A 5,528-nucleotide genomic window follows, 5' to 3' on the forward strand; every position below is an offset into this window, starting at 1 on the left:
TGATGTCTGCACAGACTCTCAGCTGCCATGCCGGAGGGGGCACTCGAGACCTTACCAGACTGGCTCAGAGAAGATGGGGGGTTGACAGACCAATACAGACTTTCTCCAGAGCCCAGAGCAGCATCCACCCATGCAGCCAGACAATGAGCATTTACCACAGCATGGAGCCAAGAGGGAGGTGTCAGCTGCTGTTCCAGCTCCTCGAGGACAGACCCTGTCAGCCAACAGACACTTCTTACTCACCACAGCTAAGGTTGTCTGGTTCCTCTCGTGGGAGAAGTATGGAGCAGCCATTTGTTTTCCTGTTTGTGCTCCTCTGTGATGTGAAAATCGGGGAGGGGAGGTGGAAGCCCCACTTCCCTTCCTAAATGACCTCCAGTGGGGGAAGCTAGGATAACAAGGTGGGGCAGCAAGTGGTGGCCAGACTCTTACTGTCAGGGTCTAGTCTAGCTCATGGTCCAGCTCAACTTCCTCCCCACATCACTGGCCCCCAGTCCCCTTCTGCCACCAGGTCAACCTGGGAACTAAGGTAGGAATGGTGTGAGGAAGCAAGTCAAGCTGAGCATGGCAGGCAAAAGCGACCCTTGTCTTTGTGGGCCACTCACAATGACATCCTTTTTGTGTGCCATGGCCATGGCCGATAAAAACATCCCAGACAGAGAAGCAGCAGGCCAAAAAAGCAGTATGCAGGTACCAAAGTAGCTCAGTGGGGCAAGCATTAGTGTGAAAATCTAAAGGTCCCTGGTTCAATCCTTAGCTTTAACAGCCCTTTTATCTTTCTTTGTGTGGAGGTGGCTTGTTTTCTGGGAACGCAGCAGCACCTTTACCTGAGGTGAGTCCCTGATTTTGAGATCCCCAACAAGACAATGGAGCATGGACTTCTGCCCCAGTTGGCCCACTTGACCTTTTAAAATCAGAGATAGGAGCTGTATTTCTTATGTGACTTATTGGTTGACCCAATATGGTGGGAAGAGAGTGAGGCAGGGTGGCCCTCGGAGATGGTGCCAGAAGGGGCAGGGATTGGGGACAAAAGCTCCTCTCCACAGCTGAGCGAGGGCAGTACTGGGGAAGGGGCATCTGTAAAAGTGTCCACGTGGAACGTGGCAGGGATTGGAGGGCCCAGGAGGAGATTGTAGGATGTTCAGTGACTTGGAGAAGCTGGACTTGGACATGGTGTGCATTCAGGAAATGCACATTAACAGCTTTAGGGTGGCTTGATGGGCAGAGGGTGATTGGAGGAAGGGCCTGTCTTTCTGGCCCTCCTGGCCAGGGAAGAATGATGAGGTTGGAGTCTTGTTCTTCACATTTGCAGTACTCCATGGCACTTGTTACCACTAGATTAGTGTTTATGGTCCCCAGTTAAGGTGTGAAAGGAACTGGCTCCCTTCCTCTGGACTACACAGTGTTTGGTGTAGGGGGTGGATTTTAAATGTGTCAGATGGCCTGAGGACCGCTGGTCCCATTTTCCCAACTGTCAGAGGAAACTCTTCTATGATGACCACTCCCTGATGCAGGTTTGTAGTGAGGTCGGTTTAGAGGACATGTCTCTCCGTAGTGGAACCAGTGGAGGGCAGGAGGTAGCCTCCACTTCCTCTGATCAGAGCTCACACCAGACACAGATGCGGTACACCTTTCTGCAGGGATAGGCCAGGAGTCACACTGATTTATGTGAAAGAGAGCACGTCGACTGCCCAGTTGCCACCCTCTTCCTCTTGCCCAGGTTTAATAGTCATGGATAGGCAGGAGGGAGGAAGAGTCCCAGGCTGGACCCCAGTACACCTCTCCTCCTCTGGGCATCTGGAGCAGAGACAGCTGGTGCTGACAGCTCCAAGGGAAGGCTTAAAAGCCACAGAGCAACTGAGTGTGGGGCAAGAGGAGGGGAGGATTTACTGCAAGAGGATTTTCCCCCACTGCTCTTGCGGTGAAAGGGGTTAATACATTTAGGCGGCCTGGCTAGCTCAGCTGGAAGCACCTCTGGATCTTACTCTGAAGGTTGAAGTTACAATTCCCTGTCTGGGTGCTAGGGGCTCCTCTTCAACAATACAACACACAATCTGCTTAAGCCCCCACCCAGTAACCTGGGGAAACTAGCCCTCGCCACTGGGTGCCTCCAAGAGGCAATATTTTCCCCACTGACACGCACTGAGTGTAGAAAAGAAACTTTAAGAAAAAGGAGGAAACTCACCTTGTATTAACTTAGGAAAACACCACAATGAGGATTCATAACACAGCACTTGAGCAAAACACCCACCCACAGCCCTCTGGGCAGTGGCCTTTTGCCTCCGGCTCTTAAATCCAGACACTAAAAGCTCTGTGGATGTGCCCCTCCCTTCACTGCACCTCACCCACAGCTGCTGCTATGGGTCAATGAAAACCCAGAGTTCACCTCTCACCTCCTGGGGGGAAAGCCCCTTTCTCCCTCCACTCTCTGGCCATATTGCCAGCCACTTCCCGTTCCACCCTGTCACCACTCTGCTGGCCCCTCTCTGCTCTGGGACGTCTTGTGGTCCCACCAGGAGCGGAACAGGCTCCCTAAAAGTAGTGGCCACCAGAGCCTGAACAGTAGCTCCACCCCTTCCACTCGAGGCCACGCCCCTGCACCACGCCTTCTCCCGAAGGCCCCGCTCCTGTGCGGCCTCTTCCCCCCAAGACCCCACCTCCTGCTCACTGCTCTCCACCCCCTCCTCCCTCACTCGCCCTTACGGTCATTACAAAGTGGCAAGGCCGAGCTCTCCCATTTTTAAAAGTTCTGGGGTGTTGTTCCCCCCTGTTCAGGCACCGCTGGGTCCCTGCACTCCACACAGCTCTCCCTGATTTCAGCTGTTAGTGAGGAAGCCTCACTGCTAGCGCAGACTGGGTAGTTTGTTGGATGAGAGACACTGTCGCAAAGCAGGACTAATGCTTAGACCTGGTGATCAGTGATTTCAGATCCGTTGGTCTGCTTGTCACTACCTGCTCTCAACTTCACTGAGAATGTTTTGGGGTCACTCCTCACCTTTATCAACCTACGGAGAGCCACAATTGGCAGGTTCTCCAATGGCACAATTGGTTAGCACACAGTATTTATAGGGCAAGTGCTGAGAAGAGCTATGCTGAGCTTGTGAGTTCAAACCTCACCTAGAGCACTGGTTTTCATTAACCAAATGGCATCACCCCCTCATTTGGCCCTGTGGAATGTACAATTCCAGCCTAGGTGACACTGAGGCAGGGGAGAAGTTAAAAACGCCCCCTTCACTTATTAGCTCCTCTCCAGAGGGCAGGTCAGAATCTACAATCCTTTCTCCCCCACCAGCCCCTGTGCCAGGATCCCTCCAGCAGAGCCAAGAGTCCTGCCCATGGCATCTGTACTCTTGACAAACATTAAGTGACAGGGACAAAACACTCAAATCCCGCCTGTTGCAGGGAGCCAGGTTTGCGCTTCAAATTCTGTCGTACATACATTTCCAGGCCAGGGAATATCCCACAACAGCATTTAATGGGAAGCTGCCTGCAGAACAGTTACACTGCACAGAGCTGCTATGGAGGAAGGGCGGGAATTGGTAACATTTTGAGGATTGCTTGGGAAATGAGCTTTTTTTTGTGAGGTTAATAACTATCTCCTCAACTTTATTTATTCAATTTAAAAATTGGTGTCACTTGATTTTTGCATCTCCCTGTGAAAATACAACTGACACGTGTGGCTTTCTACAGGGGTCATGATGTTAAAGTTGGGGAATTCAGTCTCTGTACTTCTTGGGGAGTGTTGCTTTTTTAAACTGCCTCACTGCCAGGCACACTGGGCTGTTAGCTGCACCCACCGTCCTTGCCAGGGGCCCTTGCTGAACCCTAGGCGGCTGCACTGCCGTGCTGGGGTTACTCTGCAGGGGGAGAAGCTGCTGGGGAACAATGTAGAGCAGGTGCAGGAAGGAGACGGGGTCACTATTCACATTCTGAACTGCACAATTTTCCAAATTTGGGAATAGATTCATAGATTCATCCTCCAGCAAGTGACTCCATGCCCCACGCTGCAGAGGAAGGTGAATGTCTGAGAACAATTCTAAGGGGAAGGTGAATGCAGAGCTATGACACTGGAGATGCCCAGACCTCCAATGGGGGCAGTGTGGAAATTAATAATGGGAAGATCATTTGTGAAATTAGCCACCACTGACAAGATTTGTCTCTGTTCCTATTTTACGCTGTGGTCTTAGTTAGAGGAATCAGTACAGATTTTTTACTATATTAGTTAAACACTTAATTTTATGTAACCAAGCGAAAAACTTAGTGTCACTTATTTTTTCTCTGTCCTAGGAAGAATGAATTGAATTTTGTGACTTTCTGGAAAGTGCAGCGAGATTAAATGCAGGGAATTCAGTCTCTGTATTTGTGAGCTGATGTTTTCCTCTGACAGGTCAGTGCCTGCATTGAAATACCAAGAGAAATCTAAGGGCTGGTGTACGCTGGGCACTTAACTGGCAGAGCAACATCTCTCAGGGTGTGATCTCCCCCGCAACCCACAGAGTTAAGGTGACCTAAGCCCTGGTTCAATAGTGCTAAAGAAAAGGAAGAGCTGTTCTGTCAATGTAGCTATTACAGGGATGGGAAAACCCCTCCAGTCACTGTCTGCTCCAGAGAGCTATAGCAGTACCACAGCAGTGTTTTAAGTGTAGACAAAGTGAAACTAGATCTGGCTCCAGTTCACACTGTGGATGCTTAGACACTAAGAGTGCAATAATAACAACAACAACAACAACAACACAGTGCTTGCATAGTTGGCAGGATTTGAACCTGCACAGGGAAACCCCAAAGGATTTCTAGTCTATCACCTTAACCACTCAGCCACAACTACTTAACAGGCACTTGTTTTACTACATGATGATTCTGTTCTCACTGAATTGTCATTCCAATTGTTTGCTCAGACCAGCTCCCCCAGCACACTCATGGCTGCGCATCAGTGTAAGTGTGTCCTTGGCTGAACAGCGAGAATTCCTGCCCATTTCCCTTCCGGCTGGAGCAGGATGAGCGTGTGTTTGTGAGAACGACATTGCTGTAGATTGTTCTTCATTCCCCACTCTGAGAATTCAGACAGTCTCTTTCCTAGTCAAATCTCCAGCACATCGTTCCAATAGCAGGGGGCAGGTTTTCTCTGGGGCACTGAAATATTTCTGGGGGCTGATGCATGAACTCAGCCTTGCATTTCACCCTCGATGTTTCATGGACGAACAACAGCAGCAGAAAGAAAGAGCCGAGCCAATATCTCCCTGGCAGGGATGCAGGTGCCACGACCCCTCTGTCTGCCCATCACCGCTGCAGGAGAGAAGAGTTCACTGGAATCAAATACCCTGGCTCAGACCAGAGACATAGGGAGGTTTTGCGACTCATGGATTTGTACAAAGGAAATTGTGTCTCTGTGTGAAATTGAGGAGGGAAATGAAACGTTCACATGGTGGCCCAATGCTCTAGGGAATGTGGGTGAAGGACTTGGGTTGAGAAATGATTTAACGGGGTTTGTTTCAATTATTTGACCTAATTAAAAACTATGGCTAAAAGGC

At 50.1% G+C, this 5,528-nt stretch overlaps 1 non-coding gene across 1 annotated transcript; it reads right to left on the minus strand.

Annotated features, from left to right (window-relative positions):
• Window positions 1–4,743: 4,743 nt before the first annotated feature.
• Window positions 4,744–4,825, minus strand: TRNAS-AGA. The gene has a single exon. It is a non-coding gene; the product is annotated as a tRNA-Ser (tRNA).
• Window positions 4,826–5,528: the final 703 nt, after the last annotated feature.

The sequence above is a fragment of the Gopherus evgoodei genome, chromosome 21, assembly GCF_007399415.2.
Source record: "Gopherus evgoodei ecotype Sinaloan lineage chromosome 21, rGopEvg1_v1.p, whole genome shotgun sequence".
Taxonomy (NCBI): domain Eukaryota; kingdom Metazoa; phylum Chordata; order Testudines; family Testudinidae; genus Gopherus; species Gopherus evgoodei.